General features: G+C 32.3%; 1 long non-coding RNA gene across 2 annotated transcripts in view; it reads right to left on the bottom strand.

Annotated features, from left to right (window-relative positions):
- LOC117976610 (uncharacterized) overlaps positions 1-24,830 on the bottom strand; it is a 136,286-nt gene that overhangs the window by 21,649 nt on the left and 89,807 nt on the right. The window contains exon 2 of one of the 2 annotated variants that reach the window (XR_008624819.2): positions 7,096-7,290. The exons of the other annotated variant lie outside the window; for it this stretch is intronic. This is a non-coding gene — a long non-coding RNA (uncharacterized LOC117976610). The remainder of the gene's footprint in view (positions 1-7,095; positions 7,291-24,830) is intronic. 2 annotated transcript variants of the gene reach the window in all.

The raw sequence follows: 24,830 nt of genomic DNA, 5'->3' as shown, positions 1-24,830 counted from the left end.
AAGCTCTAGAGCAGTGGTGTCCAATCTTTTCGCTTTCCTGGGCCACATTGGAAGAAGAATTGTCTTGGGCCACACATAAAATACACTAATACTAATGATAGCTGATGAGCTTAACAATTTTTTTGCAAAATAATCTCATAATATTTTAAGAAAATTTATGAATTTTTGTTAGGCAGTATTCAAAGCCGTCCTGGGACGCACGCCACCCATGGGCTGCAGGTGGGACAAGTTTGCTATGGAGAATATTCAGTGATAATATCTATTTTGTTCATAGATGAAATGACTGTCAATTAAAAATAATATAGCATTTTTAATTTAAAATAATTGTTTTTTTCTTTTTGAAATGCAAGCAATAATAAATATGTGTGAAATTCAAAGAAAATAATTTTAAATTATTATTTAATGTTAACAAAATATATATATTCTTGGAAACATTGTAAGAAGGAATTAAAGAAAGCATATATCCATCCTGAGCAAAAAATAAAAAAAAATTGGAGGAATCACATTACCTGACTTCAAATTATACTGCAAATCTGTAGTAACCAAACCAGCATGGATTTCCATAAAAACAAACACATAGAGCAGTGAAACAGAATGGAGAGCCCAGAAATAAATCCACATACCTACAGTGAATCATTTTTGACAAAAGTACCAAGAACATACATTGTAGAATAGACAATCTCTTCAATAAATGGTGCTGAGAAAACTAGATATCTATATGCAGAGAACGAAACTAGATCCCTATCTCTTGCCATATACAAAAATCAAAATGGATTAAAGACTTAAATGTAAGATCTCAAACTATGAAATGACTAAAAGAAAACATCGGGGAAAATTTCCAGGACATTGGACTTCTTGGGTCCAATGTCCTGGAATTTCTGGCCAAATATTTCTTTTATCAGTACCCCACAATCACAGGCAATCAAAGGAAAAATGGACAAATGGGATTAGTTCAAGTTAAAAAGCTTCTTCACACCAAAGAAAACAATCAGCAAAGTGAAGAGACCATCTACACAATGGGAGAAAATAATTGCAAACTACCCAACTGACAAGAGATTAATAACCAGAATATATAAGGAGTCAAACAACTTGACAGGAAACAATAAAATAATCTGATTTAAAAATGGACTAAAGATCTGACGATATTTTTCAAAAGAAGATATACAAATGGACAAGAACATATGTGAAAAATGCTCAACATCATTAATCGTCAGAGAAATACAGATCAAAGCTACAATGAGATGTCATCTCTCCCCACTTAAAATGGCTTTCAGCTAAAAGACAAACAATAATGAAAGCTGGCAAGGATGTGGATAAAGTGGAACACTTGTACACTGCTGGTGGGAATGTAAATTAGTGCAGCTACTATGGAGAACAGTATAAAAGTTCCTCAAAAACTAAATATAGAACACTATATGATCCAGCAATCCACTACTGGGTATTTATCCAAAAGAAACGATGTCAGCATATCAAAGAGATGTCTGCATTCCCATGTTTATTGCAGAAATATTCACAATAGCCAAGATTTGAAATCAATCTAAGTGTTCATCAGTGGATTAATAAAAAAAGAAAATGTGGTACATATACACAATGGAATAATATTCATCCACGTAAAAGAATGAAATCCCATCATTTGCAGCAACATAGACGGAACTGGAGGGCATTATGGTCGCTAAAAGAAGCCAGGCATAGAAAGACAAATTTCTGTTGTGAGAAATGAGAAATTTGTGAGAGCTTAAAATTAATGTATATTAATATACCTTAATTTACATAGTAATATATTTGTGACAGCTAAAAATTAAAACAATAGACTCATAGAAATAGAGAAAAGAATGATGATTACCAGAGGCTAAAAAGGGTAGTGAGTAGTGGGGAAAAATGGAAATAGCTCATGAGTGCAAAAATAGAGTTAAATAGAATGAATAAGATCTAGTATTTGATAGCACAGCGAAGTGATTATAGTCAACAATCATTTCTTGGTATACTTAAAAATAACTAAAAATCTGGAATCAAAATGTTTCCAAGACAAATAAATGATAAATGCTTGAGGTGATGGATACCCCGATTACTGTGATGTGATTATTAAACATCGTATGCCTGTATAAAAACATCACATGTAGCCCATGAAAATGTGTACCCCTTCTGTACCTATAATAATTAAAAATAAAAAATGGAGAAAAAGAAATATACACTGATATTCAGAAAAAGGCATTTGTAGAATTTTTAAAATTCGTATCTACATATGTGTGTTATATAAAGTTACATATAGACAAAACATTACTTCAAAATACATATATGTTACACTATTTGCATATTATTTACTCTTAATGTATATGTTAATTAACCTAAATTTTGCGACGGTTTTTAAAGAAATCTTCCTTTCACTTTCCAAAACGTCTTTTGGAGCATTCCATTATCAGTATTCCATGTCATTCAAAATACGGTCATCTTACAGAAATAGCCAATGTCATTTAGGAATCAGTGTTGCATCTTGTAAACCCACTGAGCTATACAGAATGTGAATTTAATATTTGATGGAGAAGTTCTGAGCATGTTTGACCAATCACAATTAGTATTCCCACTCTGGCTCACTCATCTACAACTGTCTTAGGTATATTTCTCTAACAATGGATCTTCTCAAGTTACCAAAGAATTTCTCATATATATATATACACACACACACACACATGTATATATATACACACACATATGTATATATACACACACACATATATGTATATATATATATGAGAAATTCTTTGGTAATTGGAGAAGATCCATTGTTAGCGAAATATACCTAAGACAGTTGTAGATGAATGTATATATATACACACACACATATATATATATACACACACACACACACACCCTTCGGTCTTCCTTTATCTCTGTCTCTGTCTTTCTCTGTGACTCTCTTCTCTCTCTCTCCCTCTCTCAGACACACACGTATACACACAGACACACAGGCACACTCTCATTCGTGTTCTTTCTCTATGCCGTTATCCTGGAAGAAATATGTCCAAATCAAAGTAAAACTACAGTAAGTAAGTAATGAATGGTGGTCTTTCAGTAATAAATGCTATACCTCCTAAAAATACAAATTACCCTGCTGAAGTAAGATCTTTATCAATAACATTCATAAATAAATGTCATTTGTTTGGGGATATATAAAAGATTGCATAGGAACATTTAAAAACTTTTTATTGTCAATGTCAACGATAGTAGACAGAAAACAACAGCAATATCCATGTCTGGAAAGTAATTGAATTGATTACTTATAAACATGTTTGATATCCAATAATAGAGATGTGGATGCCAGATATTAGATCGTGGGGACTAACAGGGAAACTCCCTTTCTAGTCTTGTACTGATTTATTTTGGATGCAAGGGATTTGGTTCTTAAATAATAATTTGAACATTCAGGAACGTAACTGCCCTTCAAGAATGTTTCAAACATATTTTGAATGTCAGAGTTGACTGGAGATACTTTCTGGTAGATCAACCAAAAAATCTGAAATTAAATCAACTAATTTAATTTCAAATAATTGAAATTAATTAATTAATTAATTTATTTATTTTTGTCACCAGGCTGGAATGCAGTGGCACAATCTCAGCTCACTGCAACCTCTGCCTCCTGGATTCAAGTGATTCTTCTGCCTCAGCCACCCGAGTAGCTGGGACTATGGGTGCACACCACCACGCCCAGCTAATTTTTGTATTTTTTTTTTATTAGAGATAGGGTTTCACCGAGTTGGCCGGGATTGTCTCGATCTCTTGATTTCGTGATCCACCTGCCTCAGCTTTCCAAAGTGCTGGGAATACAAGCGTGAGCCCCCACGCCTGTCCTAAATTTCCTAAAGAAGAAGACAACTATTGTTTGTAGGATTAGAAAATACATTGTACAATAAATATATGGTAAATAACATAATGTTATGTGGCATATAGTGCTAAAAAGCTAAAAAGTTGACAGTTGATCATAAATAAATGTCTAATAACTGACATTTCAATTAGGATAATATTTAATGTCTCAAGTATAATATAAAACTAATATATCTGACATGAGTGTTTCTGCTTATTATAGAAGTTTACAAACTCTTACCAAATTAATGCATATTAGCATACAAGCACAATTTTGCTTACAAATTAATGGAAAATATCATTTACCATAAATATCACTCCTTGTCCACTATATTTAGAGTTTAAAATGCATGTTGAGGTCTATGATTATACAAGCTTGCAAAGAATGAACAATTATTTATCTTTCATAATACGTGCTTAAAATATCTTGTTAGATTTATGTTTCTATCATAGTATTTCTGCTATTAATAATGGTAAAATAGTGCCAGATGACATGACTCATGTCTATAATCTCAGTGCTTTGGGAGGCTAAGTCAGGAGGATCACTTAAAGCCAGGAGTGCGAGATCAGCTTGGTTAACTAAGCAAACCCCTCACATTGTTTTTGTTAATTAGCTAGACATAGTGGCACACACCAGTAGTCCCAGCTCCTTGAGAGGCTGAGATGGGAGGATAGCTTGAGGTCAGAATTTGGAGGTCATAGTAAGCTATAATCTAAACACTGAACTCCAGCCTGGGTGACAGAGTGAGACCCTGTCTTTAAAAAAATAATGATAAAAGTATAAAATAAAATTTAAACATTGACATTCAATAATTATATATTTTGGTATATAATATAGGGTCAATTATATATTTTGGTATATAATATAGGGTAAAATGCCATTATATATAATGGCATATAATATAGGGTCAAAGGGTCAGAAACATTTGGGTTTAGAAGCAAATATGGTCAGTAGATTGACATTTTGGGTCCCACACTTTGCTTTAGCATTAGGAATTAATATTCTTTCAATCTGGTTTACATGTCCCTATTTGTCTAAAATTCTAATATCCCCTACTATCTTACATTTGGCCATATTTCACTTATTTCACATATTTCCTTATAGGCATTTGATTTCCCTAAAACACATTGTTTTTAATGATCTCTCACTATCATCTGCTTTGAATTCCCACCTCATCTTTCATGGAGGTAGAAGGTACATAATATCATGAGCCAAATTGCATTAGATAATAATCCTTGGTGGATAATTCAGTCACTCACATAAAATAATGTTTATTTTTAAATTTAAGAAGATAATATTAGAAAAATTAATGGAGTAACATTATAGAAGTTCACTTAACTTTAATGTACTCCAAATAAGCTCAGTTGATAGAATTGTCTCGTCAAACTCATCAATCTGTTGTCTTTCTTCTTCTAGCCCCAGAAACTATAAGTTCTTCTTACTTTATTAAAACAGTATTAAAACTAATCTCTTTGTCTCTCTAAGCTCAATTATCCCATTCTCATGGAACTGTAATATTCATAAAACAATCAAGATCTTTTGTCCCTAAAAATGACTATTTACATGAAAACTTTTAAATATGTACAATTGTGTGTCAATTATAAACAAAATGTTTAAAAGTATTCTAAATCAAAGTGCTCACTGCAATATTATCGATGGTACTAAGAGTTAAATGTGATTAAAATGACTTATAAAATCATTTTATATAATTACTACTTTTCAGCCACTAACATAGCAACTATGAAAACTACAGAAATATCAAAATCTTAGTATTTTAAAAATATGTATAAAAATCAGGCACATGAAAAATTTTGTATAGGTAATTGTAATGGTAGAGTAAAGGAGAGTTAACTTTTAATCACATTGAGAATAAGATAATACACAGAGTTGTTAAATTATTGGTACTTATTAAACAGGATCTGTTGGACTTAAAGATAATGAGGTTCTTTATTTTACAACTATTTATTATAACTGAATTTTAGATTCAGAGGAAGACTTTTATGATACATATTAATAATAGTTGTACATAAGGGGTACATGTGATATTTTGATACATGCATACAATGTGTAATAATCAAATCAGGGTAATTGGAATATCTACCACTTCAAACATTCATCTTTTCTTTATGTTGAGAATATTCCAATACTTTTCTTCTGCCTATCTGGAAGTATACAATACATTATTGTTAATTATTGTCTTTCTACTGTACTTTTAAACACTATATCATATTCCTCCAATCTAACTTTATTTTTATACCCATTAACCAACCACTCTCCAACCCCTATCTCTCCTGTCTTTCTCGGTCTCTGGTGACCATGAATCAACTCTCTACTTCCATGAGATCCACTTTTTTGGCTCCCATATATGAGTGAGAACATGTAGTATTTGTCTTTCTGTGCCTGCCTTATTTCACTTAACATAATGATCTCCAGTTCCAACCATATTGCTGCAAGTGACTGGATTTTATTATTTTGTCTGGCTTCATTGTTTATATATACCACATTTTCTTTATTCATGCAAACATTGATTGCCACTTAGGATGATTCCATATATTGACAACTGTGAATGTTACTGCAGTGAACATGAGAATGCAGATAGCTCTTCAATATACCAATTTCTTTTCTTTTGGCTCTATAACCAGCAATGGGATTACTGAATCCTATGATCATTCCATTTTTAGCTTTTTGAGAAAACTCCACACTGTTTTCCATAATGGCTTTACTACTATACATTCCAACCAATAGAGTATAAGTGCTCTCTTTTCTCTGCCTCTTTCTCAGAAGCTTGTGATTTTTTTTGTCTTTTTCATTGAAGGCATTTTAACTGGAGTGAGATATCTCCTTATGGTTTTGATTTGCATTTTTCTGATGATTAGTAATGTTGAGCATTCTTTCATATACCTACTGACCATTTTATGTCTTTTTTTGAGAAATATTTGTTTAGATCTTTGACCCATTTTAAAATTGGATTATTTGTTTCTTTGTTTTGTTTTGTTTTTGGTGTTTTTTTTTTGTGGTTGTTGAGTCCCTTATATTCTTAATCCTTTGCAGGGTGGATAGTTTGCAAATATTTTCTCCCATTCTTTAGGTTGTCACTTCACTATCTTGAGTACTCCCTTTGCTGTGCAGATTTTTAGCTTTATGTAATCCTGTCTGTCTTTCTTGGCTTTTGTTGCCTCTGCTTCTGAAATCTTACCCAAGAAGTCTTTGCACAGACCAGTATCCTGAATTGTTACCTCAGTGTTGCCGTTGTTTCTTTTAAAGTAGTTTCTTAGTTTCAGGCCTTAGATTTAAGTCTTTAATGCATTTTGATTGTTCCATGTGGTGAGAGCTTTATTCTTCTGGATATGGATATTCAGGTTTCCCAGCATCATTTTTGAGAAGACTGTGCTTTCCCCAGTGTATGCCCTTGGAGCCTGGCTTCTTTTCCTCTTGTAAATTGTGTAGCGTTCAAAGAAAAAAAAATATTTATTCATTAAAATAAGGAAATGATTAGAAATAGCGTTTTTGTCAATAATAACTAGATAACACGGGCAATAGTAAGAATATGTGATTTTAAAAACATCGTTGTTGTAGCTGCAGTAAATGACTCTAACATGCAGAATCCAAAACCACCACTGACCATCATATTAGCCTATAAAATAGGATATTAAATTTTCCTTTTAAATTTCCTTTTATTTTCCCTCCATTTGTAAAGAGTTGTTATTTTTAAGTATAAGACATACAACTTTTATTAATTTGATCACCAGGAATTTTTAAAGAACAGGACACTTCTGTTACTGCTTTAAATTACTTGTTATTCCTGCTAAGAATAAAAAGATAGGCTGGGCGCCGTGGCTTAAGCCTGTAATTCCAGCACTTTGGGAGGCCGAGGCGGGAGGATCACAAGGTCAGGAGATACAGATCACCCTGACTAACACGGTGAAACCCCGTCTCTACTAAAAATACAAAAAATTAGCTGGGCGTGGCGGCGTGTGCCTGTAGTCCCAGCTACTCCGGAGGCGGAGGCAGGAGAATGGCGTCAACCCGGGAAAGGGAGCTTGCAGTGAGCCGAGGTCGCACCACTGCACTCCAGCCTGGGCGACAGAGCGAGACTCTGTCTCAAAATAAATAAATAAATAAATAAATAAGTAAATAGATTAAAATGTGTTATCAAATAAATATAGTTTGAATATTCTATATTTTAATACCTTTGTGAGTTTAATATAAAACATTACAAATTGTTTAATTCTGCTAACCTTACAAATTGTTTAATTCTGCTAACCTTATAGACAAAATCTGAAAACAGTTTATGTTAATTTTAATTTAATACAGATACTAAAGTTTACTATCACTCATACAGAACACTTTTATGTACTGATAAAATTGATAGCTGGATGTATATATGGTTTTTTAGTCATGTTACTGAATTAAAATTTACATATAGCAGAATAAATCATTAATTCCATCTAGTTCTCTGGATTTTGACAAATGCTTTGTGGAAAAACGATCATGATATATCTTTCCAATACCACAAAAAGTTCCCCAATGCCCCTTTGTGTTACATCACTTCCCTGAGCCTGTGTACCAACAGCAATTGATACATTTCTTGCCTCAATAATTTTGCCTATACTAGCATGTTTTATAAATGGATTATTATAGTATGTAGTCTTTCGAGTCTGGCTTCTCTCATTTAATGGGCTTGAGATTCATTTCTGCTGCTGAATGTATCAAAAGTTTAACCATTATTTTTATTGGTCAATAGCATTCTAGTATATGTGACTGTATCACAGTTCCTTCATCCATTAAAATTTAAAGACATTTGTATATATTTATGGAGTACAATGTTTTGTTTCAATGCTTGTATACATAGTGTAATTATCATATTCATCACCTTAAACATATATCATTTATTTGTGATGACAACACACAAGATCTTATCTTTTAGCTATCTTGAAATAGACACTAAATTGCTATTTGCTATGGTCATACTACTGTGTGATAGAATACCAGGACTTATTCTTCCTGTCTTATGAAAGCTTTTGATCTACTGATCAACCTTTTTAGGTTCCTCCCGCCCCAAACAGCCTCTGGTAACCAATATCTACTCCCTACTTCTCTGAAATCAACTCTTTAAGATTCCATGTAAGTACGAACATGCAGTGTTATGTGCAATTGTTGTGTGCCAATTATATAAACAATTGTTTTTAAAAGAAAGGAACACACCTCACCAAAGATGAAGGCCACTTAACTAACCAGCCACTGATTCTTAAGGGAATTCTTACTTAATTTCCGGTCCCTCCCCCACTACCTAGAAATAACTGTCTCTGGGGGAATCTCTTAGAACTACACTTCCGGAGATGATTCAAAATATCCTTACACCTTCTATCTGCCCTTCTAGTTGGTGAGATAGAATTGGCAGATCTGGTGCTAAAGTCTCTCAGAGACTATTTTAAAAAGAAAATATATATTTAAAAAATTTGCAATATTATAATCCTAATATACTTAATGTTAATATTTTGATATGCTTCCTTTTTCTTTATATAGCTGTAATAATTGTGAAACATCTTTATTCCAGCTTTTTTCAGTATATAAATATATATATATATACATGTATATGTATGTACACATATACTTACTCATTACCACAGTATTCCCATCTATCACAATTGGTCATGTGATATTTTATTGACTAAAATAATTTTCTTAACCATTCCTCCATTGTTGAACATTTGTATATTTTTAAATGATAAACTATACTTTATAGTATACAATTCTCCATATTTTGCATGTTACTTTGCATAGATTTATAGAACTGAATTATTTGGTCCCCAGAGTATTCCGATGGACTTATGTTTCCAAAGTGGGTTCTATGACCATTTAGATCTAGTTCTCCATTTTAAAAAAACATGGCCCCTGGTCAAGTGAGGTTGGATATTACTGTGAATTATACACAACTCTTGCAGATTTATCAGCACAGTAGCTGATTAAAGATGGAAGAATTTTATGAAAATATATTTAATATTGTTTTAAAAAGACATTTAGATATTTTCCATTTTATATTTAAACCACTATACATTTGCATTCAGATTTTTATGTGGACACATATTTTCATTTTTCTTGGGCAAATAGCAAGACAGAATGTTGGGTTGTATGATCAGAATAAATTAGATTTTATAAGAAACTCCCCAACTTTGGTGCCATTTTATATTTGCCTTCACACTTACTCTACATCTTTTCCAGTATTTAATTATCCAGGTTAAAACTGCATCTGTCCAATTTTAATATTGGTTTATAGTTCTTTAAATATCTACATATAAGTCCTTTGTTTTTCATATTTCCTTTCATGTCTTTAGTGGTTTTAACATTTTTAAACAATTCAATGAGGTCATTAATTAATATTTCATAATATTAGACATCAGGATATTTAAAAACTGAACCTAAAATTGCCCTAATTTATTTATGTATGATCTAATTATAATTAATTTTACTTTATTTACATATTTATTTATCCACATAAACCTACTTAACATCTTCAACATTTGCTTCATAAGAATCAGAATTCTTTACAATGCTTGGCCCTAACAACAAGGCTCAGTAAATAAAATTTTAATCCATGCAGTTGTTCAATTAAAACCACTTGGGTCTCATTCTTTACATATTGTGTTTTCTTCATAACACACATCCAGCTCATCACCAAGTCCTGTGAATTAGAACTACACAATCTGTTTGAATTCCTTGCATTTCCTTCATTCTCTGCTGTCACCTTCATAATCCAACTTCCTCTAACTCTTCTCCAAAATTATTGATAAATTTATTTCTCTTTCCCTTACATTTTTGTTTGTTTCTAACTAATTTTTCAGGCAGAATCATGAATAGTATTTCTCAAATGTTAATAGAGCATCCATTGGATTTAGAATTCACTCTAAAGTCTTTCTTTACCTACTAGTTCAACCTCAAGTTACGTATAATCTTTTTTATTCACTCAACTATAGCTCCACGGCATTGCCAGTTCTTTTAAAAGCTCAGTTTTTTTCCATTGCAATTGTAGTACATGTTGTTATCCCTCATTTGAAGCTTTGGCTTCCATTTTTATCCTGCAAACTCTTACTCTTCCATCAATAAGCAGGTGAGTTTTCTCTTCCTCACCCGAAACCCAATAACCTTCATAACTAAAATTATGATAACTTTTGTATTCTAATATTGCCTTGGCATATCTTGCTTACCACAGCTTTACATACCATTTTGAGGTCCCTTTTAATATTTGCTCCTAAAATACTTGCATAGTAACTTAAAATATGTGTTCAGAAATGTGTTATAAGAAAATAAGATGCATCAACCACAAGAAACATTTTAGATTAAAAAAATGAAGTTATTTCCCTCTACATCTTTTACAGCAAACTTAATTTCTTATTAGAAGAAAACTAAAATAATTTACATGCTAAAAACTTTAAAAATGGAAACACATGCACACAAACACACTATATATATATAATATATGTACATATATACACATATATATGTGTATATATATATAAAATATATATATATATATATATATATATATATATATATATCCTCCCTGGGTACCAGTTTTTATCAGTCACACAAATCTACAACATATTTTATCAATCACATAAATCAGGTAAGACTACTTTATACTCTTACTGTGTGCAGGTAATTTCATAATAGCCAAGGGGGTAAATATTTTAATTAACTTGTGCTCATTCTGTTGGATTTACTACAGAACAGTAGTAAAATTTTATGTTTTCTCCACAAACTGTGGTGGCCTTTACATAATTTTCTTTTGGAAGAAAATGTAGAACAGATAAAAGATATGAAAGGATCATTACCATATGTTAACAGTTTTAGGGCAGACCACTGCTGTCTGAATGTAACCTGTATCATCCATCCACTGCTTGTAACTATTAATTCAGAGGGACAAAAATAGTTTAAATCTACTTCATTTCTGAAAGCAGTTGGATTTTTTATGAAAACAGTGGTAGATTTCTATTAAATATGCACTATATAGAAATTCTTATTATTCTCTATACAATATATATATAATATATAATATATAATATACTTTAATTAGCTTCATCTATCTTTGAATACAAAATATTCAGGTAAAGTAGCACTGGTTAAACAACCTTTAATAAATGCTTGTAGAAATCTTTGAAATAAATTGTATTGAATTAACTAAAACACACACATATTTGAGTTTAATATCTCTAATTTCCATATACTCATCTTTAAGAAGAGATGAGACACCACAAAAGGAGAAAAGGTCTTCCCCTTGGCCTGTTTCTGTCCTTTCTTCTTGGCTTTTGCTTTCGTACCTCCTTATTTCATTGGTTCTGAGGCTCTAAACATCTGCTTTTAGGACCTTCTTATGTTTTTTTCCTTTATCCTGCTGGGCACTTATTCTCATTTACCCTACTTTCACTCTGTACTTTCTTTTGGACATCATTTGGTAAATGGCTAGCCACCTATTTAGGCTGGCACGGGACAAATATCAGGTATCCCATTCTTTCTGGAAGGGCCTGGAAAAGATTCCAAACATAAAGAGACATCAAGCTATTACATAGTGTGTTATCATTATACCTCTTACTGATGTCAAAAACTGTAAGAAGTATCTGTATTCTATTTTAAAGAACAGCTCCACTGATAGCTCAGTGTAAGTACAAAAATAAGATGATGTTTCCCTTCTCTTTTGCCAGAGATATATAACTGATCTCTAATCTACAGTACATGAAAAGAAAAACTGGAATTTTCTCAGATACTCTCATCAACATCTGCCGCTCCTCATTTATGTTTAACAAAAAGCAACTTGAAGCCTGAAACATCCTTTCTTCCTAGGCAACTCACAATATATTACAAGTGTAAGCTATGAAATAATTTCTCAACACATGAGGATATTGTGATCTGAATGATATAAATTATTTTATATAGTGAACAATAATACAAATAATAAAAATCTATATTTTTACATTGTATATATTTAACAGGAATTCATGAAAGTAAACAACACTCAGCAATTACAGAATATCTGAGCATTAACATGTGGCCATTTCATTCATGATAAAGAGTGAGCCAAGGAAGAATAACATTGTAAACAGAAGGGGCAGGGAAAGTCAGACTAAAAAATCTTGTTGCTGAAAGTAACTTCCTGTCTTTTCAAACTGCTTTTATAGTCAAGGAACCTGTGGCCTAGATTATTACATAATTTACCTCAATAGAAAATGTATTAACAGAGTCAAGATATTTCCGATAAAACAAGAGCAGTTAACAGAAGCAGTGTAAAAGTTACGAACACTATTCTGCTTTTTGCCATTAGGAGACATCTGCATTAGAATAATTCTGTTTTACAATAAAGGCAAATAGCTGTCCATAGATTTCTGCTAAAGAGAAAATGTTGACTTTTCTCTCTGAAAATATTAATATTCTCTATGACCATTAACATACTGGTCATAGAGACAAATATATTTAGAAAGGATAGCATCGTAGAGAATGAGTCTAAACTTTTGACTTTTGAAAAAGAAGGTCTATTTCTAAAGCCAAAGAACACAAGATGTTTTAGCAAATCATAATTAAGCTAAAATGCTTTAAACAGTATTGAACACAAGTTATGTCTCTGTATATATTACTATATACAATGTTTCTAAGTTTTTATTGTCAGGTTTATGTAACAAATATCATAACATCATATAGAATTTTGCGGCTATACATTTCATTATTTGATTATCCTTTTAGTATTTTTTTAATCTTGGTGTTCCATCAGTGGCACAGTGTTTTATGCCTCCATGAGGACAATGAATCTTGGTAGAGACTTTGTCAGAGAAAAACTTACCTCACCAGGTTATCCCATGTGTTGTCAAGATTGACCCCAAAAGTGTGACAAAACATATATAGAGTGTTTGTACTGTGAATGTTACAGATACCAGGACGAAATCATTTTTGTCTTCCCGAACAAAATAGAATATGTAAAGCCCTGAAGGTGAGGAGACTCATGCTTATGTGTTTGAGATAAGAACTATTTCTAAGGACTCATGCTTATGTGTTTGAGATAAGAACTGTTTCTAAAATCCCTTTTATGTCCTTCACATGTCTCCTGCATTGATAAAGGTTATCACTTAGGCATTCTTTAGGACTTCTGTCATTCAGGTAAGATGTTCTCAGAAAAACAATTGCCCAGTAACAGCATCTCCACCAATGAACTGATAACATCTCTGACTTTGAACCTCTGGGACCAATGAAATCTATTTCTAAGGAACTTACATAAATCTCTTTTTGCTAGTAAAAGTGCCTCTTACCCTTCCATCACTGAATGCACTGTGGATTTTATCATTCCATGCATTCCAGATTATAATCCTCATTTCTTATTCTCAAATAAAACCAATATATTTAGAGACAATTTTCTCTATTGTATTTTTTTAGGTTGATAGTATTTTCATATCTACTTTTCAGCACTTCTCCTTATAACGCTGTAGCTTCTGAGAAGATACTTGAGAAAGTATCTAGTGATCTCAGTACTTCTCCTCTTAGAAATCTGAATCCAGAGTTGTGGATGGGTTGGGGAAGGGTGGAGAAGAGTCTAGCGAGGATGCAGTTTAGAGACCGAAATCAAGATTTTATTCCCAATTAGCTGACTCCTCAAAACAAGGAGAGACATGTCTGAACCTAGGTACATGAAAGTAAATTGAAGGGAGAAACAATGGTTAATTAAATCTGCAAAAAAGGAAACAAACAAAAATCTAGACAAAAACTCTCTAACAGATCGAAATAATGGTAAACCAAGACTAGGGAAACTAAGAATTAGAAGTTGCTCATTTATGTATAATGTTTTCAGAAAAAAAATGAACAAGTATTTCCACAAATATTTAAGTACACAAATGCACTGTGAACCATTCAGGAATATGTTCATGGTTGTGGTGTTCGAGGTTTGCTTTGGAAGTCTCCCTTGTAGAGTCATTACTCTGGAGCCTATTGACTGGGGTGGGATGGCAAGAGAACAAAGTTTGCATTTCTTACTTAAGGGTTCCTCCAGGCATGCGATCCTTCAGTACTACAGTTTTGAACTTCTCTCCATGTATTTTCTGATCTCTTTTTCCATTTTGTGTGAAACTAAGAGCTTAGAAATGATTATTTCAAGTCATCTCAAATAAATGCCTTAAATTCTTATGATTCACCTTAAAATTTAATAGCAATAATGTAACAACTCTTATTAAAAACTTAATATTAAATAATAATGGATATCTAGTATTATCTGAGTTTTTCCAGAATGCTTTAATCTATTAAACCAGGAAAAAGTATATGTGCCTCTTACCCATCTGATAAGAGCTAAGTGAAATTATTGTTTTAATTTTAATTTGTATTTGTATCACTACTTTTTAAAATGCTTATATAGAAAAAATACACATAAAGTCACTATAGCACAGCTTTAAATTGAAAAAAATAACTTGATGAGATTATAACACATTGTATGCCTGTATCAAAATATCTCACATAATCCATAAATATGTATGCCTACTATGTACCCACAAAAATGAAAAATAAAATAAAACATTTTTAAAAGAAAAATGAAGATATATGCCCCAATTATTTCACAAATAATCATATTTCTAAGATTCTAATCCCTTGTTGTATATGTCCTATCTAATCTTCTCTCTTAGATTGTGAATGCAACTTGTGAATATGATGTGATTATATGACCTTGTATTATAACAGGATTTTAAAAAAAAATTAATCGTTTTTAAAATACATGGAAAGATTAATTGTTCTTTAAATACATTGAGGGAATTTTAAAGATGTGATCAAGGCCCCTAATCAGTTGAGTTTTAGTTACTCAAAATATAGATGCTCTCTTTTTATGATGGCTACGTCCTGATAAACCCATCAGAAGTTGAAAATATAAGTCAAAAGTGCATTTTCTACTTAACAATATTTGCAACTTATGATGGGTTTCTCCAGACATAACCCCACTGTAAGTAGTGGAGCATATTAAATGCATATCTGTTTTGCACCACAGTAAAGTCAAAAAAGCCTTAAGTTGAACCATCATAAGTCACGGACTGTCTGCAGTAATTAACATGAGTAGACCTGAAATAACTTAAAATAAGGCAGATTCAATTGAAGTGAAAAATATTCTCTTGCTGCCCTTATGGAAAAAACCTACTATGTTGTAGAACATGTCATGGGGCAGACTTTGGCAGGCAGTCTCTAGGAGCTGAAATGCTCCCAATTGATAAGACAGGAAGAAAAACAAAGTTCTCAGTTCTACAACTGCAAGCAACTGAATTATGCCAACGACTGATAAACTTAGAATTGGGCTATGAATCTTAGATGCGATGTCAGCCCCCATTTACTCTTGGTTCACACCCTGTGAGGTCCCAATCAGAGAACCTACCTGTGCTGTCCCCAAACTCCTGACCTAGAGCAACCCTGAGAAAATAATGAAGGCTGCATTAACTGGCAAATTTGTGATTATTTACTATTCAGGAATACAAAATGAATAAAGTTGTGATAGGCAGAATTCTAAAATGATTCAAATCCCACTCTCTGATATATACACCCCATAATATGTCTCCTTTTGAGGGTGAATGGAACCTGTGAATAGATGGAGACCACCTTTGTGACAACGTGGCAAGCATGAAGGGAATTTCCAGATGAGAATAAGTTCCTAAATGTGTTGTTTTTGAATTACACAAAAGGAGAATTATGCCAGATGGGCCTGAGTTAATCAAATGACACTCTAAAAAGAGAGACACGTTCAGACACAAAAAGTATTTTTCTACTGTAAGCAGCCCTGTTGTGAGAGAGTGTGTGAGAAAGTCGTGTGTTCAGGTGTGGGAGCTGAGAACAGTCCCTGCTGACAGCCAGCAAAACAAAATGAATTAAATTCTGTTAACAACCATATGAACTTGGAAGAGGAGCCTGATCTTCGCCAAAGAATATTGTTGAGCACACATCTTGATTGCCGCCTATGAGATCGTAAGACGATTCAGTTAAATCATGCCCAAGTTACCGTGTGTCATTTGTTATGCAAAAATAGAAAAGGAATGTGTATGTTGAGATTAAAATTAAGATAAATGAGAAAATAAAATATTATATCTGGATTACACTATTCTGAATGTTTATCTACACAGTTAAAATAATCTGGCTATATTGTCCATATAGCTTCCAACTTTGTTCATATAAGCAAAAAGGATTTATAAGAACTACTGAATTCAGAAAAATCATTTTTTCTCAAACTACTTGAAAAGTATATGATTAGTTATTCTTGCATACAGCAGTTCAAATGATTATTTCCTGAATAATATTTGTCCTCATTACAAATATCTTTTTGGCTGAAGATGTTAACCATATCCTGCATGATTCCAAATTTTAATATTTAATGCTACCTCCTTTTTTCCTCATTCTCTACTGCTAAAACTCTCTCTACATTATCTGTGAACATAAATTTGCTAGTTACAAGAGCATATTTGTGGCTTATAAAATCACTTTGAGATTTGAGGAATATCTGTGTAACCACATTTAAATTATTCAGCAGTAAAATTAATGCTCTATTCACAGAATCTTCAGTTTCCAGATTGCCTTTTTGATTGGCATGACTCAGATATGACTAAGCTGAAAGCTTCATATCTAGCAAGAGTTTTATTCATTTTGAAGAAAATTATCAAACCAAATAACAATGCACAATAGTCATCTCCTATCAAATACAATTATCTTAAATATATGCATTTTCAAATCGTGAAGAAATGGTCTAGAAAATTCGTAGAGAGAAGTTTCTTATCTTCATTTACAATGTATATGTAAGGGGTCAATTTGAATAGCCAATCAAGGTATGGATACATATGTTTGTACATATGAAATTGTTGAAATTCACAAAAGTACATCTATTAATAAACACATACATATCTATGTATGTAATTATTATGTTACTTATCAAATCTTTCTTAGTTCAGCATCCATGATAATTTATAAGTACACTGTTACTTCTTTTTTACTAGCTATCAATTAGCTCCTATCCAATTTTTCTTTTATATCTATACATCAATCCATCTATCCACACAGTTTCTCAGCATAGAATCATAAATTCTGATTTTATTTTAGGAGATAAGTAATATAATCCAAGATAAACAGAGCCAATTCTCCTACTATTGTTCACTGAAGCTGTTAGTTTTCCCAGTCCTCATTCCAGTCTGGCATTATGCATTTTATGTAGATTGTCAAGGCTTTTTATTCTCTTGTAATTTGTAGCAATGTCTTACACTATCTGTATCTTTCTTTCTTTTTTTTTTCTATTATACTTTAAGTTCTAGGGTACATGTGCACCATGTGCAGGTTTGTTACATATGCATACATTGCCATGTTGGTGTGCTGCACCCATTAATTCGTCATTTACATTAGGTATATCTCCCACTATTTATCTGTATCTTTCTTAATTGAAATTTTGGAAGAGTAGAAACCAGTTATTTTGTAGAATGCCTCTCTAGTTGGAATTACATACAGATTCTTCTTAATTAGATTCAGGTGATGAGATTTTCAAAAATGTCAATAAACTGATTTATCCTTCACAGTATATCCTGTTTGGAAGTATGTGATGTTGACTTACCCTAATAATAGTAATGTTAGTTTTGATGAATTGTTAAGGTAGTGACAACAAGTTTTCTACCCTGATAAGTCACTGCCTTTCAATTTATAATTAATAAGTAATGTGTAGGGGATACTTTGTGTCTATGTAATATTTCGTTAATTTTCAAACTTTAACCCATTGGGTTTATTATCCATTATAATTTTTAATACATTATCCTTATTTTTTCTTTATTTACTAATAGCCATTTTGCTTTTATCTTATTTATTTATTATTTCATTAATCAGTATATACATATGTGTACTTTAAAATGATGAATTCTTCTTTTATTCAAAGAGTTACAATCTATTACTACCTTATTCATTTTTATACTCAAACTGTCACAGATTTACCAATGAAAGCACTTCCTAGTTGACTTCCCTGTCCTTTTGACATGTTTTACGATTCTTTGAGGCCTTACTTACTTTCTTTCTAAAACAATGTTTTAGGTTCATTTTGTAATTTTTCTAACCTATCCACGAAATATCACACAGCAATATTTGTTTCTTTTCTCTTTTTCTTTCTTTTTTTTTTTTTTTTTTTGAGACAGAGTTTCCCTCTTCTTGCCCAGGCTGTAGTGCAATGGCATGATCTCAGCTCACTGCAACCTCCGCCTCCTGGGTTCAAGAGATTCTCCTGCCTCAGCCTCTCGAATAGCTGGGATTACAGACATGTGCCACCATGCCTGGCTAATTTTGTATTTTTAGTAGAGACGGGTTTTCCCCATGTTGGTCAGGCTAGTCTTGAACTCCCGGCCTCAGGTGATCCTCCCACCTTGGCTTCCCAAAGTGCTGGGATTACAGGCGTGAGCCACCGTGCCCAGCCAATCTTTGTTTCTTTAAATGAGGAATATTAATTAGAAATCAAGACTTGGGTATTAGTTTTCCTTACTGACACCAGAGCATTATGCTATTAGACCCGTCATGAGATAAAGCTACCATTTTATGTACACTTTTATGACTATTTGTAGATTGATATGTAGATCAATCTATCAATCAAAAAACATGAATTCTTACTCTTTCTTCCTATCGCAATCCAAATCCATAGCACACATTAAAAAAGAGAGTACATGTAGCAGCAGGAAAAGAACCTTGGAAATTGTCTTCTATGTTTGATAATTCAATATGATTAGCTAAATCAAATAACGGCTATCATGAACTTTCAATTTCACTTTCACATAAAAATACAAAAAGGAGGTATTTATAGAATTTGATTTGACACACACACACACACACACACACCATGGAATACTACTCAGCCATAAAATGGAACAAAATACTGGAATTCACAGCAACTTGGATGAAGTTGGAGGCCATTTTATTTATCCACTTTGTTGATGGGCACTTAGTTTAGTTCCAACTTCTTTTCCTTTGAATAGATACCCAGTAATGTGATTACTGGATTGAATGGTAGTTGTACTTTTAGTTCTTCAGGAATCTCCATGCTGTTTTCCATAGTAATTGTACTAATTTACATTCTTACCAGCATTGTAAAAAATGTTCCCTTTTCACCACATCCACATCAAAATGTATTTTTTTTTTACTTTTTAATTATGACCATTCTTGCAGGACTAAGGTGATATCTCCTTGTGTTTTTAATTTGCATTTCCCTGGTGATTAGCGATGTTGAGCATTTTTTCATATGTTTATTGGTTACTTATGTATCTTCTTCTGAGAATTGTCTATTCATATTATTTGCCTGGCTTTTGATGGGATCATTTGTTTCTTCTTGCTAATTGGTTGAGCTTCTTGTAGATTTTGGATATTAGTCCTTTGTTGGATGTATAGTTTGCAAATATTTTCTCCCAATCTATGGATTTTCTGTTTACTTTGCTTATTATTCCTTTTCCTGTGCAGAAACTTTCTAGTTTAACTAGGTCCCATTTATTTATTTTTGTTTATGTTGCATTTGCTTTTGGAGTCTTAGTCATGAACTTTTTGCCTAAGCCAATGTCTAGAAGAGTTTTTTGATGCTATCTTCTAGAATTTTTAGGGTTTTAGGTCAAGATTCAATCCTTTGATCCATCTTAAATTTATTTTTGCATAAGGTGAGAGATGGGGATCCAGTTTCATTCTTCTACATACAGCTTTCTAGTTTTCCCAGACATATATTTAAAAAAATGTTTTGACCACTTGGAAATAATTTTGGATATATAAGTTTAGTTTAAATTTAACCATTCAAAAACACAAACATGTAATCCACCATATTAATGGAATACTGGAGAATAAAATATAAGATATTGAAATAACACTTAAAAATGAACCCAATTCATCATCGTAAAGAAACTCTCAACAATTAGGAATGGAAAAGGATACCCTCATCTGAAAAATGGCTCATATCCACACCTGCAGCCAATGTTACACTTAGTGGTGAGACCTTGAAGTCTTTCTCCTAAGATCAGGAACAAGATAAGAATATTTTAAAATATTGCACTGGATGTCCAGGCCAGTGGAGCAAGGCAAAACATAAGTAAATAAAATAAAATAAAGTAAGATGCCATAAATTTATCAGGGGAAAAATAAAACCTTTTTTGCATATTACTTTATTGTGTATGTGGAAAATCATGAAGAAATTAGAAAACATTTTTACTAAAACTAATAAATGAATTTGGCAGTATCATACAACATATGGTCAATTTATAAGAATCGATTTTATTTCTATGTAATCTGAGAAAACAATTGGAAAATAAAATATTTTAAAAATTACTCTTATAATATTAATAAAATTTTATATGTGTGTCTACATGTATATGCATACCCACACAAACACACACGTATATATATATATACGTGTATGTGTTTATACATATATATATCTGAGGAAATATGCTATATCTTGACTGATTTGTTGATTGTAATATGTATGTACTTGTTAAAACTCAGAATTATACACTTAAAATGTGTGCATTTCACTGCCTAGAATTTCACTTAAATAAAAAATTAAAATATGTAAAATTCAACCAACTCATGCTTGGTTTTAGTTATTTTTATTTGCAACCACCACCTTTTTAATTTGGAAATTTAAAAAAATCAATGTTTATTCAATCCAGAAAACTTAATCCAGATAACTTGTTATAGTTCATTTTAGTCACCTTTAAGTGTAAGAGGAAAAAAATTATGTGTATCTTGCTATAATGCACATATTAGACAAATAGATTTATTGGCAAAATTATTAATTTACTCATAATAATTTTGTATTACTACTCAACATTCCATATATTTTTGCATCTCAGAGAGAAATAAATTATCTTTACTTCTTTTCATTGCTGATAATTCTACCTCTACAAAAATAGAATACTGTTAATTTTTCAATTAGGTTTTTCTGTCATATTATTTTTACTAAATATCTCTGGTATGGCTGGCCTCTTCATGAGAGACAGGCATAATTTCTAAATCACATATCACCACATTTCATATGATTGGTATTTCTTCAAATATAATTCTTAAAACAAAGGGTGTCTGCAAATTCTAAGTAATATTTCTCCCCGCAGTTTGAAGTTATGTTAGTCTAGATTCAGGCTATATCTTACTTATAAAACCAATTCTGTCATTATAGGGGAGGAGAATTTCTTCCTTCCATTGAGACTGTAAAACTCCAACTTGTCCGACCTATTACATTTGTGGTAAGGACAATGGACTTCATGTTATCATGTTCAAAGTCAAAATGATTATTGTTCAAGTCTCTGTGTACCGTACAAATAAAAGCATGTTTGTCAGTACAATAAATGCTAGCTATCATTTTAACAAATGCTATAAAATATGGGTGGTTTCACTCACTGAAATTTTATTTCTTAGTCAAGTAAATCCTGATATGAATCAGGAAAGCCTTTTTCCATTTGTAATTCTATCTTGTGGAACGTTAGGTTTCTGAGGTCTCAGTGGAGGCAAGGGGACAAAATGAAGTAGAAGGAAGTGGCACAAGTTAGTTTTCTTCACAGTCATTGAACAGAATTGACTCCAACCGGACTACAAAGAATGCTGGGAAACATAGGAGAGCTGGAGGAATATTTGTGAGTACTGTCTCTCACAGTAAGTAGCAAACTTATTACCGTATCATTACCTTCATGCCCTGGGCAGTTGTTAAGGCCCTGCAGACTTGGCAATGTCCACTGTCTAGGTACACACTCGGTTAACCCTTGTGGGTGCTCCAATCCAGGAACGCTCTGGTGAAGCAAGCTATGTATTCCACTCCTTTCTCCTGAATACTCTCAATTTGGAAATTCAATTTTTCTAAATTTGGATTATATCGCTATTTTCTGTTTCTTTATCTTCCTCACAGGACATACAATTTTCTACTGCCCAGTCATGATTCCACATCACATCAAAGTCACCTAGTATATAATAGATCAGGGAATGCTGTGAACTCTATTCTACCAAGAGGTATTTAAAATCTGTGTGAAAAATTATTTTCACAAAATTTACACACACACACACACATATTAATATATATACAGATATATGTTTAAAATTCTTAAACTTTAAGAAAAAAATATTTTAACACTTTCTTGATGCCTGAAAAGTCAAGAAAGACAAGAAATATAGGACGTGATACCATGGTTATGCTCTTGAGAGAGAAAGAAAAATACTTCTCCCATTGCTTTTTGTAAGTTTACACCTAAGAAATAGAGTAATATTTTTTATGGGGCCGGGGCGGGGTTGATTTGTTTTGTTTTGTTTTGTTTTGCGATGGTCTGGCTCTATCACCTATGTTGGAATGGAGTAGCAGGATCACTGCTCACTGCAGCCTGGAGCTCCTGGCCTCGAGGTATCCTCCAACCTTAGCCTCTGGAGTAGCAAGTTCCTGGGACTACCTGCAGGCACCACCACGCTTGGCTAATTTTTGTGTTTTTAGTAGAGACAGGGTTTCATCGTGTTGCCCAGTTGGGTCTCGAACTTCTGTGCTCAGGAGATCTGCCCACCTTGGCCTCCCGAAATGCTGGGATCACAGACTAGAATAATTGCTAATTGTTCTATCAGATTCTCCTTTTACTTTAATTTTTGATATCTCTGGTAATTCCCTAAAAGGCTATATTGAACTCTGTATTAAAAGTTCACTGTTCAACAGAAAACAGTGATGTTTAACTCATTTTATTGAGACATGGGCATGTATTTATTTTTGAAACTTTTGATTTTGCAGAATTTATGGGAAAGCCAACGTAAACACTGACTCTTAAGATTTTCTGTGCTAAAATTGAGCCATAGTATTACCGCTTCATTGGAATATATTCTGCCTCTCTGTGAATATTGAGTGATATTTTTTACTTAAAAGAATTACTTTTAATTTAGAATACAATAACCAGTTTAAGTCAAAATAATTCAAGTAATACAGAAGAACATATAATTAAAATCATTACTCTAATCTTGCCAAGTTTTCCACACCCTGCTGAATTAGCTACCCACTCAGTAAGACCCACTTTAAACCTCTCCTAATTTCCAATATTTACGCACACATGTTTGTACCTAAGTGGAATAGTCCTATAAACCTATTCCTAACTTGTATTTGTATTAACAGATATATGGGTCTTTATTCCACATCATTGCATATAGATAGCTCTCTTTTTCTTTGTCTTTTTTTTATTATTATACTTCAAGTTCTGGGATACACGTGCAGAACGTGCAGGTTTGTTACATAGGTATGCACGTGCCATGGAGGTTTGCCGCACCTATCAACCTGTCCTCTACATTAGGTATTTCTCCTAATTGCTATTTATCTGTGGGCAATTAGTTTGCTCCAAGTTTTTTATTATTACAAACAATTTTGCAGTTCTTATATGTAATAATTACAGGAATGAACTGTTCGTTTCCCAGTCTTCTGAGGCAATAGTTGCGGCTTTTCAAGATTGCTTTCTGCTTCAAGCACACAAACAAAAACAGAAGAGTTGTATTTTAAAAATATATACCATTAAAATATTATTGACTATAGTCACCCTACTGTGTTATCAAATAGTAGCTCTATTCATTCTTTCTATTATTTTGTGTGTGCTCTCTTGTCCTATCTTGTCTAGAAAGTTTTTCTGTTCCATTGTATTCCCTAATCATGATCTACCTTGTTGGTCTTCCAACATTTGCATATAACAGTAAAATTCTTGTAAGTTTCTTTTTAGTAATAATTAGCTATCTCATTAATAATCTTATTATTCTGTTTTGATAACTACACATTTATTGATTTTTCAGAAAATAATCTGTACCATGTTTAATCATTCCATGTCATCAGTAGCATCAACACAAAGAAATGGGGAAGTACTTGAAATCTTTGGTAATTTATTTTCAAGTAATAATTCCATTAAAAGAAAATTTTGTGTGCTGAAATTCCTATCAGATAAATTGTGTCAGATCAATAGGTCCCAATAGAATACCAAAT

The sequence above is a fragment of the Pan paniscus genome, chromosome 1 (genome assembly GCF_029289425.2).
Source record: "Pan paniscus chromosome 1, NHGRI_mPanPan1-v2.0_pri, whole genome shotgun sequence".
In the NCBI taxonomy this organism is placed as follows: Eukaryota; Metazoa; Chordata; class Mammalia; order Primates; family Hominidae; genus Pan; species Pan paniscus.
Note: the sequence above shows the minus strand (reverse complement) of the source record. Positions and strands in the feature narration are given on the sequence as shown.